We start from the raw sequence: 24,652 nt of genomic DNA on the forward strand, positions 1-24,652 counted from the left end.
CAGACTATTAAAAAGGTTTTTAGCATTAGTTGGCAGTTCATTCCCTTGTGCTCAGCTGAGATCTTTAATCGTTCTAAGTGCTAAGCAGGAGGCTGCCTTGAATTTGTGATGGATGTAGTTTTTCCATTTCTCTCAGTTAAGGTTTTTTACTAGACATAACATTAGCGAAGAGGGTTCTTGGCCTTGCAATATCGAAGCCCATTCCTTTGGTTCTTATAGCATGGACCACTTCAACACCTTGTTTCCAGATTTATCCCAAACAATTCCTGGTGATGGATGATGATCATTCTGGGGGGCATATTATTAAGAACGGCGTTAAAATTATTGCTGCTTTAGCGCCAGGACACTGCCGCTAAAGCGGCAATAATGGGCTTGATAATATGCCCTTGAGAATTCCCATAGAAGCCCATGTTCTGGTGTCAACATGGGCTTCTATTGGAATTCTCTAGGGCATCTTATCAAGCCCATTATCGCCGCTTTAGTGGCAGTTTCCTGCTGCTTAAGCTGCGATAATTTTGACGCCGTTCTTGATAATATGCCCCTAAAACTTTTAGTTGAGGTTAATTAGCTTGTATTACCTCCTGACTATTGTGTTTTTTTGCTCAGAGCTGTGTGTGGTTGTTGAAGCACTACATAGATGTGGTCTAGTATTTCTGAATTCACCGATGTTTGATATACCTTCTTATTTAGTACGAATTCTGTAAAAGAACACGGATTAAAGAGTAAGGTCTCAATTACTTTCCCAGAGACTTCATTCCAGAGCTTGTTTTCCCTGTTCCATCAGCTAGCTGGACTTAATGGTTCTTCTTGAGACAGGGACAGAGATTTGGGAACTCTTGAATATTAAGGGAATAAAATAATTGTATTTCTTTTATTTTTAAAGGGGTGAGTAAGTATTCTTGTCTCACTGAAGTGGAACATTGAGGCCTGAAGATATCTAGGATCAGTCTTAAGGGACATTACAAATAAGTGTTATTCATTTAGACATTTTAAGGTCGAGCTTAGCAGACAGCACAAGCTTCTGGTTGCAAAAGACATATTGTGGACTTGACAAGAACGTACAGGGGCATGCATTCTGCTCACTGTTTACCATTGGTTGGCTTTACTGTCACTAGTATTTCTGTTCTATGGCCTTTCCGGTTTCAACCTATCCATCTTGTATCTGGCCCTCCCCAGGAGCATAGCCTACATACCATCTATCTGATGGGCTGGCTTCTACCATTCCACTGCTGACTTTTTCAAAACTACTTTTTTCTTTCTGCTTAAGAACTCTATGAGTGTTCATGAATTTTCAAGCTTTTTCCCTTTCTCCACAAATATTACCCCCAGGTTCTGTGCAGGGCTGGACGGGCCGTAGCGGGCACAGGGCATTTTCCTGGTGGACTGGAAGGGTGGGGGCTAGTTTTGAACTGGTGTGAGAGCCGTTTTTAGGTCTCGCTGGCGTTGCAGCGCGAAGCGCTGCCGCCAACGAGAACTATTGTTACCCTGATGCCTCTCAAGGGAGACAAACCGGGCACTCGCAGCGATCGGGGTCTGTGGACGCGCTTCTGAGAAGCGCAGACGCACACGCCCCCAAGCACGCGCGCGCCACGCTCCGCCGACCGCCGGGCTTGTTTCTATTTGGAAGAGAGTTTAACATACGTTTACATGACATTGCTAGATAAATATGCGAAAAGGTTGCCTCTTAGAGTCAAGCTAGAGACATGAGCCAAAGGTCGACTGAACTCTATCCCCCATCCACCTCATCCGTGGGAGGTGTCAGCCCCTGGAGTACCCGTCCCCTCTCACCTGACACTGTGCTCTCGGGTACGCCCTTCGTCCCGGGCTGGAGTGCGATGAAAGCGGTGCGCACAGCGTGGCAGCCGCCGGCGGGCTGCGACCAGGGGCGTAACACAGGCCCCCGCAGCCCCCGCGGTGCGGGGGCCCCCAAGCTCCAGGGGGCCCCCTCAGCACAGTGCTCGGGCGGAGAGCTCCTAATTGAGTCAGCATGGAGGCATAGAATTATCCACATCGTTGTTTGTAAAAGGGGGAACATTTAGGTCTTTTTCTGAAGTCAACTCCCTGCATTGAAAATACTTCAGCGCGCACCGGAAACAATACCAGATTACCAATGCCATGCCGTTATCTGGAGGAGGAACATTGAGGCCCTTTACTACAGGCAACTGGCCTCCTGAAGAACGTCATGGGATCCTGTAGGTAAGATAAGATCAAGATTAAACAAGTATTTGCAATCCAATAGGTATCACATTACTGAAAGTTTGACCTATTGGTGATGCAAATAATAATACAACGCTAATAGCTCAAACTTTCAGTAAAGCGAGACCTATCGCATTGCAAATGCTTGTTGGTTCAGGGGCTGGTTTTGCAGAAGTGCTGCAATATAGGCCCCCTGTCCCAAAAGCAGGAGCAGAGTTTCCCACCAGCACCCGCGCAACCCCCTCCCCCTCGACGGCCGGTCAGACTCAATTGCCAGGGCGGTTTGCCTTCCCAGTCCAGCCCTGGTTCTATGTTGCTGTCTCGTGTACATATCCCGCTACGCTCCTCCTTCGCTCTCCGTGTTGTTAACTGGTCTCGCCGATTATGTCCGCCGGCTCAAAAAACAAACCCATTGACTGGCCAATGCTGGACATCCCTCATGACTGACACTGTATGAAAAAGAACCTCCACATCAACTCCCAGCAGCACACAATCCAAACTAATACATTCCTGTTTCTTTAATGTGCTGAATGACCAATCACAGTCACTGCATTTCCTTATTCCATTCTTAGCCTGCTGCATTCAAGTCTTCTTTAAATTCTGCCTTTTCACCACTTTCTGTATATGCGGTGATTTTCCCTTACCCTCTTGCAGTAAAGAATCAAAGAGCAGAAGAGCTTAACTCCAGCTCCCTGCAAGATCCTTTTTGATATATAAACAGCTGATAAGCACAGAGGTTTCTCTGCCTCTTTCCCTCATAAACCAGCTGAAGACAAATCTGTATCACTGCAGTTAACATGCTATGGAATTGGCCTCACAGCAAGAACTCTTCAAACCACCTCTGCTCATGTCTACAATTACAGCCTCAATGCCAAGTTACAAACTGCTTACTGCCCTGATCAGTGCACATTTATTGTACATTTTATTTATCATGCATTGTTAATTAAAACCATTACATGTACGTTCAAAACACGTTACAAAATGGAAACATTTAATATACAATTAATTTGAGCTGAGTCTGGTTAACAATTAAAACAAAATCATATGGGGGTCAGTTAGAATGAGTAGACATTGGCATGCCCAGAACTTATGGTATTGGAAGTCCCATATTCCTGGAATCCAGGAGGCTGAACACAGGCAGTGTTTCAATATCATTTATTGAAACAGAATGGAAAGTGCGTCCAGAAACAAGGCCTCTCACTTCCGGTGATTAATAAATGCATTATTTAGGTTGTTTTGAAATGTCTGATCTGACACCTTCTGGTGCTGGTTCTTTGGAAGCAATTTGGAACTTTTCTAAAAGCATCCTAATTGTAGGTACAATAAGGGTATACGGACACATCCATTTTTACCGTTTTAGAATACCCTAGTGCGCAAACCCAATTTTGAAGTTGTCCTTGGAAACAGTGTGACACTTCCATGCATATGGGGCTTCCAATACCATAATTCTGGGCATGCCAATGTCTTACTTGAAAGTTGGTTCAGAACAAACTGTCTGACATTTATTTGATTGAGGGAATCTCTGCCCGAATCCTTTGGTATCTCGGTTTTAGATAATTTTCGTCCTGATGATGACCCAGCTCGAAATGCTAATGTTGAGGGGTCAAAGCATCGAAAAATAACATATGTGGCCTTGATTTTTAAGAAATTTGATGGTGGATGTCAACACTTGTTTCAAGGGTGTGGACTTCAAAACATTCTATTGTCCCTATCTGCCACATGTATATCTGCTGTACATAGCACAACTGCACTTTTTATTCACTATTTATCACTCTCACTGCGCCGTCACTTTTTAGGAGCACCTTGTATAAGTACTACATTTTACTGTGTGAATGGAACGAAATATTCATAAAAGAGATAGGTATAAATAAATGCATAATTGAAACTTACTCATTTGAGTCGTTTTTTCCACTTTCCCAAATATAACACTATTGTCGTGGTAGTCAAGGGCTACACTAACCCTAGAGGGACCACTTTCTTGTTTATCCAGCCTGGGTGCCGGGGTTATTGGGTTACCCCTGGGTTACTGGGTTTCCCCTTTTTCTATTTAAATACTCTTCATCTATTGGTCTGTTCAAGTGGCACTGGTGTTTATATTTCCCTTCCTCCCACAAAAATTTACAGTAAAGAGCAATGGGCCTGTCCACTTCACCAATTGTATCTCTTCACAGTGTGTAAGACTGCATTTTGCTTGTGGACATATGCACATCCATCTAAAAAATGACCCTACTCCAAGGCTAGGGATAGTATGCCAATCTTTAGTTTTATGTCTTTTGTTTTTAATGTATGTTTTGTGAAGGGTCATGGGCCAATTTGTACTTTATTTGCCAACATAACCTCAACATCATCGGACTGCAGCACTTTCTCACCTGCTATTACTGTTACACTTTTAATTCCCACTGCATATGTTTCCAAAAAACTCCCCCCACCCAACTTTATTTTTATTTTATCTCCCCCATGTACATTGCTTCACCCACCAGCTCATCTGCTGCTGCTCCATCCTTTGCTAACGTATCACTTTCTTTCAAACGTGTTTTATCTTTTTGGGAGTGCCCAGCAGCTTCCGTTTGCTGCCCAGCCACTCTGCAGAACAGAAAGCATTTTAACGCTATGAAAAAAGTTATGTTTTTCTTTTCCAATTCAAGTGGTGTCCACAATTATAGATCAGTAAGTAAAAAAAGCTGCCCTACGGAAAAAGAAAAGGGAAGGAATGCGCCGTATCTATTAGATACAGCACTTTCCTGTCCACTCCCCTGCGCCGCCGCTCAATAGGCTGCGGTGCGCCAACGCAGGCACATTTGCACCATGGTGCAAGGGTGCCTGCATTGCGGGGATGATTATTTTTGTGCAGGAAGGGAAACCTTCCTGCACATAAACAATCACAAGAGGCTTTTTCCTCTACATGTGCTGCAGAATGCAGCACACATAGAAAGAGGAACAAGCATTGGCATAGCCAATAGGTCTTACCTTTGGGACCTTATAAGTGTTTAGCCATGCAACAGTTGCATAACTAAATACTTATAACGTCCCAAAAGCGAGACCTATTCGCTATGCCAAGCGGCCGTGGGGCCGCAAAAGTGAACGTGATCGCGATCACGATCAAACATCAAAGCGGCCGTGTGGCCGCGAAAGTGAAAGTAATCGCGGTAAAGCGCGGCGCGCGCGCCCGCGCACATGCGCTGTAGCTCTAGGCTGGCCTGGTAGCACTTTTTGGAGCCCTCTCAATAAGTCTCGGCAGACCAGCGCATGCGCTGGGTCAGGCGAGACCTAAAAACGAGGAGAAACAAAGAAAGTTTATGATGCTGCCTCAGACTTACAATTTCGGGTAAATCTGGGGCAGTGTCAAAAAGCCAAGGATGTTGTTGGGAACGACCCCAGCAACAACCATGGAACACCACTATCACGCAGTTTTCTGCATGAAATGGGCACATATTTACAAGGCCATGAAAAGCCACATAACGTTGCTTACGAGGCCCTATAAATATGCCAGGCACATCAATAAAGTGACGTTCTGGCGGCGCAACAGTGCTGGTAGGGCCTCATATATGAGGCCCTCTTTCTATAAATCAGACGTACAAGTGCAAACATCAGTCTTTACGACTGCAAGGAATTAACAAAAGGTGACCTTACAGACTTAAGTCATTTTACTCCTGTGTACCACACAGTTGTGTAATATTTGGCCGGAGTAAATCCTATGCAGGGTGGAGGGAGGGATTGTGCTTTCCAATGCGTAGTTAACTTTGAAAGTTTGTGAACACCCCGATATCCTTGAGTTTTTGCGTGTTCACAACCTTCTCCTTGACCATTTCTCACCGTGGAAATGGTTTCAGATTTACTCCTGTCGAGGGCAGGAGTACATCAAGGCTAAAACGCAACCTTTGTTGGCGGTACTCTAAAATTCTTCTTCACAGGGAAAAAAAAAATTCGGTCTTGAAAGAAAACTGGTACCATTGGACAAAGCTTTGCAGCGGTTGTAATTGAAAGCCATTTACAATTACATTGACGGAAATGCCAATTAATAGGCATACCCAGGAATTCAAATAAAAAATGAGTTTGCCTGGTCAGTATCCAGGATACACTAGCTAATGATTCACAGCAGATAGGCATGCACTGCACAGCACTTACAGTCTTAGAAACACATGTCACGGAGTCACGTCTGGAGGGGGGGAGGCAAGGGAGGAGGGAGGGAAGACAGGAAGTTGAGTTGCCTCAGTGGGAAGGGGGAAGGCAATTGTGGCTTTTAAATATATGATGGTTCCTTATAACCCACCGCGATGTGTCTTATAAGGTGTGAACAGACATAAGAGATTTGCTGTTAGGATTGAGTTCAGATGGGGCGAGTTACATTATGGACATTTGAGAACACATGCGAGACAGTCCCAATACATCTGCTGTACTATAAATGGATAAAGATATGATGATGTACCCCTAAAACAAGGAATTTATAGATTTGTATAATCTCATTGCCTGTTTGTTCCACCTGCATAAAAAATTAAAAATTAAATTAAAAAAAAAAACGAGTTTGCCTGTGAATCGGGAAACAATGCACATGTAACCTTGAAAAGTCTTGTATATACCAGAAAGTCATACTTTTGCACCCGAGAGCAAAAATGAACCAGCAGATACAGATTTGTAACTTTTTGGGGCAATTCGACTCACAATGCCCATTTTATTAGTTGCCAAGGTAAAATAAGCATATCAATGCCACAGAATGACGGCCTTCAACAAAAGAAGGGAAAGGCGTGCCAAGGTAGAACTCCTGCATGCCAGCTGGAACAATTGCTTGTGGGCTGATTTTTTCTAGCCACATAAAAAATAATTCTTCTTGCCGCGTGTCAGCCATTTTAGCAACATGACAGGCCAACGAGAGAGCATATTATTTTGTCATGTTTATTGACTTATGAACATGACAGGCCCAGTGTGCCAAATGCTGGTATAATTGTTCGATGCACTGTCGTGGGAATAGTATGCATGGGTAATGATGTACTGTTTCCCAATTAGCCCAAGTTAGGATGCCAGGCACTCATTTGGGGCATTGATCCTGCCTAGAGCAGACAGGTGTTCAGAACCCCCAATGCAAAACCCGGCTACTGGCCCAGGGGATCACCCAGCCAGTACATCTTGATGGCTTAAAAGTTACCTTGTTAGTTGCAGCTTGCTTTGTCCCAGGCAACCGCCATTTTGATCACTTAGCACCTGTTCTCATTACCTTCAATAGTTTCCATTTGACAGCGGGTGCATTTATAAAATGGCGTGTCTGGTTCATGAAATACTGGATATAGACGCTGTGCGTGGTCTATCACAAAAATGGAACAGCTCAAGATCCCGCGATCATTGAAGAGCTATAGCTGGGTCTGGTGGTTTAGTGGACTAATGCATCCACTCCAGAGGTCTGTGTTCGACCCCATAGTTGCAGGTTCAAATCTCTGCGGGTCCATTCAGCCTTTCATCTTTTCTGAGCTCGATAAAACCAGTACTATTGAGTTGTGTAACAATAAACATCTGTTATTCAGCACCAAGATACCCTGTTAGGAATAAACATGTGCTTTACAAATATTTATGTTTTATTTAAGACGCTTTTGGAAATCCCTAGCCTTTATTCAGACTATGTCATTAGCAGGGCAGGAGTGGGGGGTACACGCGGGTGGATGCCATCCACCCTCTATTTTCACAGAATAAACGCTGTCCACCCTGTCAAGAATTTGGGCCCCACTGAATTATGTTTTGAACTCGTCCCGGTGTAATTCCCAAACGGTTCAGTGACTAAATATCGAGGGACAAAATATCGACCACACAAAAAATCAACACCAAAATATAGAAGGACAGAATATCGACTCCCTATCTACAAACAGGTAAGTACTAAAATATCGATTCCAAAATATAGACTGTTAAAATATAGTTAGCCACAATATCAAATTTTTTAAATGTATTAAAAATAATATAAAATTAATTAAATATTAAAAACAATTAAATAAAAGATACCTAATATAATATAAAAATGCTTAAATTGTAAACATAATATAAGTAATTTAAAAAAGTCGAGATTTTGTTGGATAGTGAGAGCGTAAAAATTTCTATTCCCACTCCAGTGAGTGCAACAGTAGGGAAAGCGTTGGATAGCGTAGGGGTAAAAATTACTATTCCCACTCCAGTGAGTGCAACAGTAGGGAAAACGTTGGATAGCGTAGGGGTAAAAATTACTATTCCAACTCCAAACAGTGCAACAGTAGGGAAAGCGTTGGATAGCGTAGGGGTAAAAATTACTATTCCCACTCCAGAGAGTGCAACAGTAGGGAAAGCGTTGGATAGCGGGAGGGTAACAATTACTATTCCCACTCCAGAGAGTGCAACACTAGGGAAAGCGTTGGATAGCGCAGGGATAAAAATTACTATTCCCACTCCAGTGAGTGCAACAGTAGGGAAAGCGTTGGATAGCGGGAGGGTAACAATTACTATTCCCACTCCAGAGAGTGCAACAGTAGGGAAAGTGTTGGATAGCGGGAGGGTAACAATTACTATTCCCACTGCAGAGAGTGCAACAGCAGGGAAAGGGTTGGATAGCGTAGGGGTAAAAATTACTATTCCCACTCCAGAGAGTGCAACAGTAGGGAAAGTGTTGGATAGCGGGAGGGTAACAATTACTATTCCCACTCCAGAGAGTGCAACAGTAGGGAAAGCATTGGATAGCGTAGGAGTAAAAAATACTATTCCCACTCCAGTGAGTACAACAGTAGGGAAAGCGTTGGATAGCGTAGGGGTACAAATTACTATTCCCACTCCAAAGAGTGCAACAGTATGGAAAGCGTTGGATAGCGGGAGGATAAAATTAACTATTCCCACTCCAGAGAGTGCAACAGTAGGGAAAGCGTTGGATAGCGCAAATGGAAAAATTACTGTTCCCACTCCAGTGAGTGCAACAGTAGGGAAAGCGTTGGATAGCGTAGGGGTAAAAATTACTATTCCCACTCAAGTGAGTGCAACAGTAGGGAAAACTTTGGATAGCGTAGGGGTAAAAATTGCTATTCCCACTCCAAAGAGTGCAACAGTAGGGAAAGCATTGGATAGCAGGAGGGTAAAAATTACTATTCCCACTCCAGTGAGTGCAACAGTAGGGAAAGAGTTGGATAGCGGAGGGAAAAAAATACTATTCCCACTCTTGAGAGTGCAAAAGTAGGGAAAGTAATGATTTAAATTTAAAATAAGATTACATTAATTATCAATACCGATAAAAAGTTAATTAAAAATAATTACCAATTAATAACAATTAATTACCATTTAAAAATATGAATTATCAATTGATAAAAATGTATTACCAATTAATAATAATTAATTACCAATTAAAAATTAATTATCGGGGCGTGGCTAGCTGCCGAGTGTAATGGCCGCAGCCTAACGGGGCTCCGGGGGTGAGACCGTCCTCCCCGCCATCCGCTCACTGATCCGCGTCTTGTTGTGAGCCCAAAGTCGGTGCTTTTACCGCCGCAACGAAGCGGCATCCAGCGACACCGCTCCGGAGTCTCCCCGTGGCCGGTGAAGCAGCCGGCGCCGCACAGAGAGTATCAGCCTGTCTCCTCGGCCGAAGCCGGGGCCTCAATTAGGTTGGCGTGGCCCAGATGCTGCACGCGAGTCCCGGGATCGCCGCATAGCGGTGCCCCCTGCCCTGACGTCGGACGGACTGCGCAGTGGACGACCTGGGGCTACTGCCTTGAGCCTGACTACCCTGGCGGACGCTCAATTTGCCCTGCGGACCCACAGCACATCGGGGTCGCCGCTGGGCCGGCGAGAAGGGGGCGGAGCGGCGCTGCGGAGCAATGGCGACTGCAAGACATCTGCGACGCCGGGAGTGATGGGACTGCCCGCCTGGAGGTTCCGGGGACTGCTGTAATGGCCCGAATAGCTGTCTGACACCCCCAGTCTGCACAGTGTGAAGTGCGTGTCCAGCCCACACGATTCGGATGCGGAGGTGGTGATTTGCGGGACTGTGACGGACCACGCTCTCTAAAGCGAGGGGAGTGGATGAGTGTGGGTTAAGGGCCGTTCGGTGTCAGTCTTGCCCCCACGAAGTGCCAGTGCCTGAGAGGTGGCAGCGCTGCCGCGGGAGTGAGAAGACGCCTGGTTTTGCCCCTCGAGCCGTGGTGTTGACAGTCCTCTGCGAGGCCTGGTCCCCGGCCCCATCATGAGCGGTAAAGGGAGTAGGGCACATCAGCACGGGAAACTGGATAAATACGCATACACTAAAGACTCTCCCCCGCTGACGGAACACGCAGAGGCGGCCCCCGCTGCCACCGGCCAGCCTAAAGTGACATTAGAGGACATCATGGCCGCCTTGACTAATGTGCAAACGACGGTGGGGTCGATATCCACGGACGTGACGCTCCTCCGGGCTGACTTCCAGAAGATGTCCGCCAGAGTCACGGAGGTTGAACAGGTGACTGCTACTCTGACAAAAGACTCTAGCTTGCTGCTGCAAAAAGTGTCGCACTTAGAGGCCGAAAACAAACGCATGCTTGAGAGGCTTGAGGATCAAGAAGGGCGCTCCCGCCGCAACAATGTACGCATTACGGGCATTCCGGAGAGCGAGGAGAGCCCAGCCATGGATCTTTACGTGGAGAATCTCATAAAAACTGAACTGCAGCCCAGGGGACTCTCTGCCTTCTTCTCGGTGGAGCGGGCGCACAGGGTGCCCGGGGGTAGGCCTAAAGTCGGGGCTCCCCCCCGGCCGGTCCTGGCCCGCATTTTCAACTTCCGCGATCGTGATGCCATTCTGCAGACGGCCCGCGTGGCTCCCCCCTTGCGCATACAGAACTCACTAGTGTCCTTTTTTCCGGACTATACGGCGGCTGTGTCGGCGCGCCGGAGGAGCTTCTTGGAAATCAAAAAAACGCTCAGGGCCCGTGAACTTTCCTACTCCATGCTATTTCCGGCCAGACTGCGAGTGGCGGCAGATGGAAAGACTTGGTTTTTCGACTCGCCGGAGGAAGCGCATGACTGGCTCGAGGGGTGGCGGCAAGTGAAACAGTCAGGCCGCTCAGACAGGCGAAAACGCCCGCCTGGAGAGGCGACGGATCCTACTGGCCGAGATGATGCTCTGGAAGCTGCGGCCCGGCTGCAACACGAGGCGTAATCCGGAGGCGATAAACTTTGACTCTTTAATGGACGGTGCAGGGTAAGGGGGATGTCTCCGGGGTGGTGAGGTGTCAGTGCATTCCTAGGGTGGCTCGGAACATTTGACCGCCCGACAGGGGGATGGCTCTGGTCTTCCTCGGACCTCCCGCTCCTTGCACACAAGTTAGGTATTGGGATATGGGGTCGAAGCACTCTGCTGATTTGGGGTGGCGGGCAGTTTGGAGTCCGCCTGGCAGGGAGGCAGGGAGGGGGTTGGGGGGTATGGGGGTATTCTTTTGGTTCTTTTTAGTGTTTACGATTCAAATAGACAGTAATGTTTGTAACACAGTACACACAGCCACTACGGAACGCACATTGCGCGTTGTTTGTTGCGCGCTGCTACTTCCCCCGGTGCATTGGGTATCCCAGCGAACAGTACACGCGCAAAGCACTGCACGCACGACCTCCGCCGATCTATCCTCACTGTCAGTTTTCCACTACCCCAGCTGCTGCGATTGCTGATATAGCACAAGGACAGTCTAATAACATCCCCCTCACTCCGACGCAGCCCCTCTCCCTGCTCACGTGGAACGTGTGTGGTTTAGGTGACAAAATCAAACGGGGCTTGGTCCTTCAGAGTCTTAAGAGGTGCTCCCCGGCGGTGGTCTTGCTGCAGGAGACCCACCTTACGGGCAATGCGAGTAAGGCCATGGACAGGTGGGGATACAAGATGGTAGCGCACTCTGAATTCTCCTCTGGTTCCCGAGGGGTGGGCATACTGGTTAAAAAACAATCCCCCCTTATCATACGTGGAGTTAAAACTGACGACTCAGGGAGATTCGCAGCGGTCATCGCCCAATGGGAGGGGCGGCCCCTCAATATTGTCTCAGTCTACATTCCCCCTGCACTGCACGCCACGGCGCTCCCTGCACTGAGTGGGTTTTTGCTCGATCTGCCGGAGGGGGAGCTCCTCATGGGAGGTGACTTTAATGCGGTTATAGACGACCTGCTTGATCGCTACCCAGCGCGGACCGGGGGTACGGGGCCATCCCGACTCGGGAGCTTCTTCGAGGCGCTCGGGCTGACGGATATTTGGAGGCTACATCACCCTACACTGCATCAGTACACGTACCACTCTGGGGTGCACAATAGCCTAACTAGGATAGACTATTTCCTAGGTTCGGCTGGCGGTCTCCAAAATATCGACAACGTTGAGATCAGGCCCAGAGGAATATCGGACCACTCCCCTATACTCCTGCGGTATACACACTACCACCTGGCTAGACGCCGTATTTACCCAATCCACCCGGGATATCTTCAGGTCCCCGCCATTAACGCTGCACTTAGGAAGTCGACGAGCCTGTACTTCCAAGAAAACGCCTTTTCTGTCGCCTCCCCGACTACCCTTTGGGAGGCATACAAAACAGTTCTGAGAGGGCAGGCCATAGCGTCCATTACGGCGCATAAACGCGAGAAACACCTTGAGCTGCAAGCGTTGGAGGCGGACCTCGGTGCGGCAGAGTCGCGCCAGGCCGCGAACCCGACTCCCGAGGTCTCCCGCAGCCTTCGTGTGGTGCAGGCAAAGTATAAGGAGCACCTAGCGGAGTGTACCAGACAGCAGTTGGCAGCCACTAGGCATAAAGTCTACGATGTCGGGAACAAAACAGGAAAGCTGCTGGCATGGCTGGACAGACGGGACAGAGGCAATAGGTGGATAGCGCAGCTTACCTCGGACGGAGGGCAGGTAGCAACTGACCCACGCGAAATAGTGCGCATCCTTGCAGGTCATTTTCGAGCAGTCTACTCTTCTGCTTCCTCCATGACGGTGGAGGAGGCGCTGGCATATATTACTGATCTGAATATGCCCAGACTCGCCCCCGAGGCGGTGATGGCTTTGGAAGCCGATCTCACTGTGGATGAAATACAGACCGCGGTGGTGGCGTTGCAGTCGGGCAAGGCATCAGGCCCCAACGGCATACCGGTCGAGCTGTACAAACGGAAGGTGGAGACGCTCGCACCCCACTTGCTTAATATGTTTATAGACAGCCTGCAGAAAGGCGAACTCCCGCCCGATCAGCGTACAGCCACCATAGTGGTGATACCAAAACCGGGCAAGCCTGCGGATCAGTGTACGTCCTATCGCCCCATCTCCCTACTCAATGCGGAGGCGAAGATCCTGGCAAAACTACTGGCGACTCGGCTCACACCATACCTGTCGGATATCGTACATCCAGACCAGTCTGGCTTCATGCCCGGCAGGAGTACGTCCCATAACCTGAGGCGGTTGTACAGTGTGCTGGCACGGGCGCATCGAGTGGAGGAACCAGCGGTGCTTCTATCGCTTGACGCTCACATGGCATTCGACATGGTCGAATGGCCCTTTCTCTTCGCAGTGCTGCAGCACTTGGGATTTGGGCCCAAGTTCAGTGCCTGGATCCGGCTTCTGTACACCAAGCCGGTGGCTCATGTCATTGCCAACGGGCATATGTCAGAGGATTTCCCCCTGACGCGGGGCACGCGCCAGGGTTGTCCCCTATCGCCGTTGTTATTTGCCCTGGTACTTGAGCCGCTGGCGGCGTGGATACGGTGGGCACCAATGATACGGGGACTCAAATGGACGATCGATTGGGAGGACCGAGTTTCGCTCTACGCGGACGATATATTGTTGTATCTGGCCTCCCCGCGCCGCTCCATATTAACGCTGCTTAACATCTGTGACGTCTTCGGTAGAGCATCTGGCTATACTATAAATTGGACCAAGTCGGTCATGTATGTGTTGCGTGGCCCTCCGCCACTGCTGCCGGCAGATTGCCCGCTTAGACTGGCGGAGGGGTCATTTAAATACTTGGGTATACATGTTACAGTAGATCCGGCGGACTTTCTCCAACAAAATCTTCAGCCCCCATTGGACCGTCTTAAGCGAGATGCCCGTCATTGGGGAGCGCTACCGCTGACCCTGTTAGGGAAGGCGGCACTCTTTAAGATGATGGCCTTGCCCCGTTTTGTATACGTGTTGGAAAACACGCCGTACCCAATACCGCCGGCGTACTTTCGCGCGGTCGCGGCGCAGGTATCTGGTCTTCTGTGGAATAACGGGCCGGCACGTATTGCGCAGTCCAGACTGACCCGCGGTTGGTATGACGGAGGGATAGCACTTCCCGACATCCAGCTTTACTACTGGGCAGCACAGTTGAAGGTTGTCAACCAATGGCTCCACGCCCGACACTCTGACCCCGCCTTTAAAGCGGACAGGGATATACTAGGGACGCAGGGTATGTTAGCGCCCCTGTACGACGGGAGGCTGACCCCTGAATTGTTCGGCCCCCTGAGGCAGACTGTGGCCATATGGCACGCGGCCCAGGCCAGGCTGGGTTTTAGAGGAGTCTTGACTCGGCTCACGCCCCTATGGGACGCAAAGCGGCTTGGGAGGCTTCGGGGCTGCAAGGGCTTCCATCGATGGGACGACATCGGAATATCCACGGTGGGCGACATGTGGCAGGGGGGTGCGGTAATTCCCTTCACGCGCCTGCAACAACAATACCAGTTGGCGCCCTCGGAATGGTTCCGTTACATGCAAATTAAACATGCCTTACTGTCAGCAATTGAACCCGGCGCTGCTGTTCCGGAAGCGTCGCCCATGGAGGACAGATTGCTAACGGATTACATGTATAAAAAGGCCACATCCCTCACATACCGTAAGCTTATTAATAATCTGCCGGACCCTATGGGACCCTTGCGTGAGAAATGGTCCAGTGATGTGGGAGAATTTGACGATCCGGACTGGCGGGATGCGCTGGCGTCACCACGGGAGGCGGGGATCCCCTCCAGGCTTAGGCTGGTGCAGCTACGGATTCTCCACCGCTCATATTACACCAGACACACCCTGCACAGAATAGGTAGGGCACCGCACCCATTCTGCCTGCATGGCTGCGGGGAGGAGGGTACCTTCTTTCACACCATATGGGAGTGCCCCAAGATTCAAGAATACTGGCGGCGGGTGATGAGGACACTGTCCCAGTCGGGGGGAGTCTCACTGGTACCAGAGCCTAGGCGATGCCTGCTAAATGTGTGGGAACCTAATGACCTTGGCCGCCAGGCTCAGAGTTGGGCTACGCTGGGGATTGTGCTAGCCAAACGGAACATAGCCCAAAAATGGGGTACGGGGGAGGTGCCTTTGCTGTCTGTCTGGAGAGGGGACATGGATAGAGCTATGCTGGCTGAGCGATCAGTGTTCATCAGGCGGGGGTGCCCCCGAAAATAGAATAAAGTGTGGGGGCCCTGGAATAAATACAGAGGGGGCATTTGCGAACCACCACCGCTGCAAGAAGACGAGGCCTCTGACTCGAACTGAAGTGAGCAACTTTGAGACATACTCTTGGGGTATGGTTGCCGGATCAGGAACACTGCGCAGCAGTATTGCCGAGGGGTGGGATATAGTGTCCAGTGCGCCGGGGTTTTCCGCTGTGGCATTACTGTGTACCCGAATATTAGCGCTTTGTACTGTTGTATATCAAAATAATAAAAATTGTTTAAAAAAAAAAAAAAAAAAAAAATTAATTATCAATTATCAATACACATAAATAAAAAAAAATATATTTACTTTATTACAATTAATTTACTTCCCACCCAATTCCCCTATAAACCCACAACCCACTCCCAATAATAAAAAATACAATTAACATTATTATCAATTAACCAATTAATAAAAATAATTTTGCAAATAATAAAAATTATTTAGCAATTCATACAAATTATTTACCCATTAATACAAATTAATTACCAATTATTAATTAATTATCAATTAATTATCAATACACATACATAAAAAAATAATATTTACTTTATTACAATTAATTTACTTCCCACCCAATTACCCTACAAACCCACAACCTGCTCCTAATAATAACAAATACAATTAACATAATTATCAATTAATCAATTAATATAAATTAATTACCAATTAATAAAAATTAATTACCAATTAATAACTAATTATCAATTAATTAATTATCAAAACATATAAATATAATTAACATTTAATTAACCATAATTAAATTACTTCCCACCCTATTCCCCTATAAACCCACAACCCGCTACGGAATTAAATTACGCAATAATTAAATTACATAACATTCATTTGTTGAAATAAATTAAACATACATTACAAAAATAATACATCATTTTAACATATATACTACCATAAATAACACCATTTTTTTTTCGATATTATGGTAATCTATATTTTAAAATTCGATATTATGGTATTCTATATTTTTAAAGTCTATATTTTGGAAATCGATATTTTGTACCCCAATTTCGATATTCTGACCTATCTATATTTTGATAATTCGATATTCTGTCCACACTATATTTTAACTTCGATATTCTGGGCAGTCGATATTTTGGAATCGATATTTTGGGTGTTTACCTTCCCAAACACCGGGACACTTTCAGCAGTGCCTACACATTGTCTGCTTTCCATCTGCAACAAGCAACAACGTGCAGGCGGGGACGGGGCTTTCTTATTTTAGACTCCTGCTGGGCCCATAACAAAGGCCGAATCTGAGGGGTCATCAGGCCTCCTTTTGTGAGTCTCTTGGCTGGGAGCTGTCAGGAGTCTCACACCTAGATGAAAATGAAGCGGAGGGAAACAAAGGTTAGCACGTCACACATACTTAAGAAAGGCAGCTTTTCACTTTTTTTTACTTTGTTCAATCCCTGTTTAGGAGATGCACATGCATTGTAAGAATGTCAGATGTTTTGGTCTTTCACAGTAATAACACACAGCAAATTGCATTTATATAGAGCTTACTACACCTGAGGAGGCGTAAAAATAATTTAAGTACCACTATTTTTTCTTGTGTAGCCCTACTCTTCCCAATGCAGGGTGGCAGAGCGCTTTACATCAACATGTGCATATTCCATGTACAATAACTGATAAAAGTTTGTAAATGAATGTTCAGGATGTGTTACATAAAACTGGGGGATTGCGAGGTGTAGAAGTCATATATCATCTTCCATAGCTCACTGTGCTATTATCCTCGTAATGCGCTCAAACGTACTCATGATAGACCTGCTAAACATATATGTGAGGGCTTTAGATCCGATGTCACTTCTTGTGATGCCACTTCCTGTAAAGTCGTGGCTTGTGATGCCACTTTCTATGATGTCAATTCCTGTGACGCCATGTGTGATGCCACTTTCTATGATGTTAATTCTTGTGATGCCATGTGTGATGTTGTGCGCCGTGATGTCGTGCGCCGTGATGCCACACGCCGTGATGTCTAACTACAGGGCATATTAACAAGGGCTTTATCTCCGCTTTTTTGGCTTTAAAAGCCAAAGAAGCGGCGATAAAAATATCGCCCTATCAACAACAGGGTGCTAACATGCAAAATCGCATGTTAGCACCCTTTTTCACTACGCTTCCCTTTGCATCTCTAATGAGATGCAAAGTGGGCGTTCCAGAGCAAAATAAGAGGAGAAATGTCGCTAAGCGACATTTCTCCTATTATCAAGCTTCACGCTAACCCTGTTAGAGACAAAAAAGCAGCGCTAACCACGGTTAACGCTGCTTTTTTACGTCTGCTAATTTTCAGATTTAGCCATGTAATCCAATGGGAGGTGGATTACATGGCTAAATCCACCATGGACTATCAACAAGGATATCCCTATCCTTGTAGTTTTATCGCTGCATTACCAGCGATAACCTCCCAAAATGCCGCTATCGCTGGATTTTTTATCGCCTAGGTGGTTAGCGCTGTTAATAACGTGATAACCAGGCGATATTATCCAGCAATAGTGGGCATTAAAAAAATTAACGCTAAGCGCCCTTAGCGTTAATTTTCCCTGTTCCTTGTTAATATACCCCTAAGTAAGTCCCCCCACTTCTGTTTTTTAGGACTTATGCCCTGGCCATTAGTATCTGTAATTACTTTCTCCAAGAGCTACAGGTGTCTACTTCCAATGAACCTTCCCAAAAAATACCTCCTGTCAGAAAGACTTATCACATCTGCATGGTAACGACTTTCTCTCACTCTTTTTAAATTGATTGCACTCTCCCGGCATTGATGTCACTGCTGCGGATCCACTCTCTGACATTTATTATCTGTATATAAGTATTTTTTTTATTGCTTTAGATGTATTTTTTAACACTTCTTTATTGTGATCCTGTACCTCAAGGTATTAGGACGCTATACAGATAACTCAAGCTTCAAATTACAACAAACCATAAAACAAGAACACTTTTGAACCTTCCCTGCGTATTTGAGCATAATCTAGGGACTTCGCAGAAGGGCTCTGAATCCCCCTGTGCCCCATTGGCGCTAAAAAACATGAAAATACATTTCAAATAAATAAAAATAATAAAGTATGCCAGGAATGGCCCTAACATTTGTTATTCTATGTAAATAGGTTTTTTTAACGTCTTAAATAATTGTAGTTTATTTAATATTCTAATGTAGTGCTGATGCGCTACAGGGTATCAAGGCACTATACAGGTAACGCAAACCTCAGATTACATAAAGCCATGGGACAAAAACATTTGAAAAAAAGTGAATTTAAGAATCCCACATCTAGATATTCTAAACATGAGAAATTATGATATACACACTATTGTATTTTGCTGTAATAAGTATGGACCTCAGAAAGCGCTCCAGAGCCACGTGGCGAACGATTGGCACTGAAGGAAAACTACAAATAAATGAAAGAGTAATAAATAGAATAATAAAATTACCTCAAAGTTGTTGCTTATTGGCAGCCAGTCTCCCGCTGGTGAGGGAGCATCACCTGAATCTAGGTTCTTACTGTGTACCTGTTCTGAAGCAGCTACAGGCCTGCCTGTCTGCTGAGAGGGAAGAAGTGCCTCTCCAGTAGGAGGGAGGTTCAATTTGTCCCAGGAGTCTGTGGAGCAACCGGAAGTGAGGTCTGGGGAGAGCAATTTGCTGGTCTGTGGTGTCGGCGGCACAGTAGCCTCTTCACTCTGGTTCTTGGTGGCTATTGTGAACCTGTGAGTGAAATTGGTGAGGCCTATCATGGCTGTGATTGTGTGTCGGATTCAGCATCTGCACAGCCACAATTGCCATCTTGTGCGTGGCTGTGTCTGATAGAGTTGTGATGTACCTGTGCAATTGCCGCTACAGACAAAACTTAGTGATTAGCATGGACATGGCCACAACTGCCCGGTATGGTGATCGGCTTGAGCATGGCCACAACTGTTCAGCATTGTGATCAGCATGTGCATGGCCGTGACTGCCCTGAGTAACCCGCATGCGTGGGGACTGCAATTCAGGGCTACAATTGCCAAGGCCATGACCACACAGAAGAAGCTGCACCTGCCCATTGTAGTTTTGTCCGGTTGGGGTCCCAATGCTAGCTCCGGCATGCGCCCGTTGCAGAGTCTCTGACTTTAAAGACACTCACCATTGGTCCATCCAGGACCTCGTCGCAGTCAGGACTGCTGCCTCCGCTTCTCGTGGGTGCTTTGACAAGTAGAGGACCTGCAAACAAAGCAGGAACCCCAGGAGATAGGTCAGCTGGCATGCAACCTCTCTGGGAGAGGGTTTAAGTATGACCGAATGCCAGGAGAAGTTCCAATGGGACCATTCCAGTGGTAAGACAGTAAACTGTGACTGCGAGAACTGAGCACACCTATGTGTGAGTAATGGAGCCTCCACCTGAGCTTTAATCAGGTTCCTCCCTTATACTGTAAAACGAGGGTGCCAACTAGACCCAGTGGGGTGAATCTGGATCAGGGTGGGAGATAGAAAGAAGGTTGGGAGAAGCACTGCCTATAATGCACCAAGTAAATTTTGTTGAGGTATTGTGTTCTTTTACAACCTAGTGAGTATTAAAAGAAAACTCATGGATTGAACATTCTACTACTGAGCTTATTGACTGAGAGTTAAGTATGGAGCGGGTTGTACTTGGACCATTTTGCAGAGACTTAGTAGAACAGACTTCGGGACATCAAAGACAAATTACCTCATCCCCCACCGTTGAGGTCCAACAGCCCATGCTTGCCCATTGCCCTCAAAACATGATCCGAGATTGTGATCTACTAAATATTCATTTGTTTTGGTTGTAAACCCGTTCAGTCTTCAATTTGTGTGTGAAGGAATTTTCTTTTTCAGGTTCCTGTTGCATCTTATCTGCATTGATAAATTGTGGGGAGCACATTTTACCCAGGGGAATTCTTCTCAATCTTTCTCCACACTAATATCTACCAACATGTCTTGCTCTTTTCTAATATGACTTGTAAGCAACACGCAAGGAGTGTCACATATTCCACGCATGTGAGGAGGGAAGTCAGCATTCTAGCTTCCTCAAGTGTTAGAGCTAATTAACAGATCAAGAAGTAAGTGAAAGAGGGTGAGCTAAATGACCAGGAGTTCATTGTCCACTGGCAGCACACAGACAAGTCATTGCAAAGACTAATGCTGCAGGCACTGGACCATTGTAAGTAGTTAACAGGAAGGTGGGCGTTTGAGTTCCTTAATGTACAGGTGTCTTTCCTCACTTGTATAACCACACCAGTATGATAGATCACACCTGGTGATAAGGAAAGGAACATTCTCACAACTGCTGCTGCTTTCTTGGAGTCAGGGAGACCATATCCACACTGAACTGACACAGTATGTACTAGCTGGGCAAAAGGTTCCTAGTTAACCTGCATAGTCTTTCTGGAATGCTTTTTCTCCATACTTCAGTTCTCCTGATGTGTGCTTATCTCCTAGCTACTTGAAGGAATGAATGAATAGTGGGATTTGTATAACACACAGCTACTGCTAGAGTGTCCCGGCACTAGCCCCGGACAGCAAGTGGACCAACTTAGCTTTTGAACTGATGGGTTGTTAGATTGTTACTGAAGATCTCAATATCCTGGCTACTTCTCAGAGCCACTGGGATAGCATTCCAATGTTTAGCTGCTAGTACTGAGCTGGCCAAGACGCCCCATTTCTTTCGTCTAGTAGGAGGGACACACAGCAGGTGGGCTGATTGAGATTTCAAGGGTCTATTAGGGCAGGAGGGGGTCAATCTGTCCTGTAGGCATTTGGGTTCAGGTCTGTGCTATTGTCAGTACTTTGAAGAGAGCCCTCTTCTTCACTGGAAGCCAATCCAGCTGGCTGCGGTAGTGGGATAATGTGGCACATTTTGGCAGCTTAAACAGGAGGCGAATGTCATGTTATGCACCTTTTGAAGTTTTTGTATAAGGTATACCTAGGTACAAGACATTTGCATAGTTGAGTCATGACTAGATCAGGGCTGGAACCACAGTTTTCTGGGCTTTGCAGGGCAGGAATTTTAGGTATTTCCTTAGCACCCCGAGAATCCAGTAGGAGTTATTCACATTGCACTGTGGCTTACCCCCTACTTTAGTGGATGCAACACCCTCCTGTGACCACAGTGACTAAGATTTGGACCAGAGGTGGCACTCCAGTGCAAGTTACAAGCCAACAACATAAACTATTTCAGTGAATTGTCAGATCTGTTGTCTCCACAAATTGCTTATTTACCTCTTAGTACCATCCTGTCTGACTCCTTTTTCCTTTCAGCCTCCTTTTCAAGTGTCCTACACTATCTGCAGTGCGAGAATCAGAGACTGTGGGCCAGAGAAGAGGGTGATAGAGGTTCCAGAGGACACAATAACTTAACGCCACAACAAACAGACCAGGAACATGTTTCAGAACATGATCAGGGATGATGTTGAGGAGCTGCTGACCATGCTTCCGCCAGAGGACATCACAGCCTACGCTGGTCTGCTAAAGGTCCTTAACAATGAATGTGACCATCAAACATGCAGTCCATATTAAAATTGGTCTATCAAGGCATACATTAATCCAAGGTGACTTTAAAACTCAACTGCAGAAACTGTTGCATCATTGTGAATTCTCCAACGTTGATCATGAAGAGGTGATTAGAGCCTGACATATTCATGGGTGTTCAGGCACAAAGCTTTTGAGGGAGACTGTTCGGCTTGCACAAATACTGCACGTTGAGAAGTTAGGACTAGCTCATGTACCATTGACAAGGAAAGGGGCAGACTGATGAAGATTAAGCAATAACCATAATACAAAGCAAACCAAGCAAGACTGCAGATTCAGCAAGACTGTGTTTGAGGTGCAGCCTCAGGCTCCCACACAGAGGCATGTCTTCCAATGGGTGATGCAGCTGTGAAATCTACCTTCTCTATGTATGTGAAGGTGATGTAAAGAGATCACAGAAGAAGCCTTGCAAAGTACCTCTCCATCAGAAAGTGTACAGTACACCATGTGACACAAAGACACACAATGAGGGAAGGATTCCCAAACTGACACTCAGGATTTTCCCATGGCTCAACAGAATCCCTCAGAAGAGCCTTATTTGAGAACTTTAACACTTTTGAAAGGCACTATCTAAAAGGTGTGAGCTATTTGACGGGAAGCTGGAAAAATGATGCATTTTCCATCCTATTTACCTGGCATGTGGCTTAATTGTAAAGATGATATGCTACTTGGCCAGCAGCCATGTAAATAGCCCAGATTATTTGATTATTATTTGAGGTTTTGTAAAGCGCGTAGTAACCCGTAAGCATCCCAGCGCTAAGATCATGACAATCAAGAGGTTGAAGTGAGGGTCCTTGCTGACCCGTTACATCCCCAGTAGGCATCTTCGGTCCTCAGATTCTAATCAGCTGGCAGTTCCTCGTTTTAAGAAGGTCAGATGGGGGAGTAGAGCTTTTTCTATTGCTGCACCTCTACTCTGGAATAATCTCCCTCTGGAGATTAAGTCGCAACCCTCTCTTGCCCTTTTCAAGAAGGCTCTTAAAACTTGGTATTTTATAAAAGCCTACCAGTAAGCTCTTTTAGTTTTATTTTTAAGTCAGTTTTATCTGGTTAGGCGCCTTGACGCCCATTGGGCTAAGTTGCGCAATACAAAACCACTTTCATTCATTCATTCAGGGAGAGATTTAAGGAAACAAATGAGTTTTTAGAAGTTTTCTGAAACGGAGGTAGTCTGGTTCAACCCTAAGATTACGGGGGAGGGCATTCCACAGACGGGCTGCGTTTACAGAGAAACGCCTTCCGCCAGTGCGTGCCCTCTTCACTCTGAAAGTGGTGATAAGGTGTTCATTGTCAGAGCGAAGGGAGCGTGTAGCTTTGTAGGGCCTAATGAATTTCTTAAGGATGGGGGGGCCTTTATCCTGCAGGAGTTTATGGGACAGGCAAAGAGCCTTAAATTTGACTCGCTCTCTCACTGGGAGCCAGTGAAGGTGCTTCAGGGCTAGCTTTGCCGATGATCTGGCCGGAGTGTTGGTGAGAATCCGTGCCGCGGCATTTTGGATCCTTTATAGTTTATCAAAGGTTGCTTTGGGGGGCCCCAGAAAAATGGCATTGCTATAGTCCAGCCTAGAGAGAATGAGGCCTTGGATGAGCAGTTTCTGGGAGGCAGGAGGGAGCAGGGGCAGGATTTTCTGACGGATTTAAGGAGCCCGAAGCAAGTCCCGGCAATTTTTTTGGCTTGGGTCTTAAAGGACAAGTCCTTTTCTATCCAGAATCCCAGGCTCTTTATCTCGGTTTTGGGAACTGGAGGTTCACCCAAACAGGGAGGCCAGATGTTAGGGGGAAGGGAGAGGCCCTTTTGGCCAAGAAGTAGGATATCTGTTTTTGATCCGTTGAGTTTCAACGACGAACAGTTCATCCATCCTTGAATCTCTGATAGGCAACTGTAAAGGTTAGATGAATCCTGGTTGGGATGTGATAGAGACACCACTAATTGTGTGTCATCTGCGTAGCTAATGATATTTACACCAAACGGGATAACCACTGCCTCCAGTGGGGACATGTAGACATTAAATAGTGTCGGGCTTAATGATGAGCCCTGGGGCACTCCACACTGGAGGGGGGTAACAAGTGAACGGGAATCGTTCTCCCAAACCTGGAAAGAACGATGATTTAGAAATGATACGAACCAGGCCAGGGCAGTACCATCTACACCGATGTTTTTGAGTCGCTGGATTAAGACTTGATGGTTAACGGTGTCGAAGGCCGCACTGAGGTCCAAGAGGAGCACTGCCACTGATCCTCCTGCGTCCAGGATGACTCTGGCCTCCTCCACTGCCGCAAGCAGGGCTATGTCCGTGCCCTGACCTGGGCGGAATCCGGTTTGCGAGTTTCTGAGCAAATTATTGGACTCGAGAAACTGCGAAAGCTTTTTGTTGACTAGCTTTTCAGTGATTTTACTGATTCCAGGGAGGAGGGAGATTGGCCTATAGTTGGCCATCTCCAGAGGGTCAAGTGAGGGTTTTTTAAGGAGTGCCTTTACGACAGCCGCTTTCCAGCTGGGGGGGACTATACCCTGGAGCAATGATGAA

The 24,652-nt window shown here is 46.6% G+C and overlaps 1 long non-coding RNA gene across 1 annotated transcript in view; it reads right to left on the minus strand.

Annotated features, from left to right (window-relative positions):
* LOC146797939 (uncharacterized) overlaps nucleotides 1–1,919 on the minus strand; it is a 30,636-nt gene extending 28,717 nt beyond the window's left edge. Inside the window, exon 1 of the long non-coding RNA XR_014968564.1 lies at nucleotides 1,789–1,919. This is a non-coding gene — a long non-coding RNA (uncharacterized LOC146797939). The remainder of the gene's footprint in view (nucleotides 1–1,788) is intronic.
* Nucleotides 1,920–24,652: the final 22,733 nt, after the last annotated feature.

The sequence above is a fragment of the Triturus cristatus genome, chromosome 9 (assembly GCF_964204655.1).
Source record: "Triturus cristatus chromosome 9, aTriCri1.1, whole genome shotgun sequence".
NCBI lineage: Eukaryota > Metazoa > Chordata > Amphibia > Caudata > Salamandridae > Triturus > Triturus cristatus.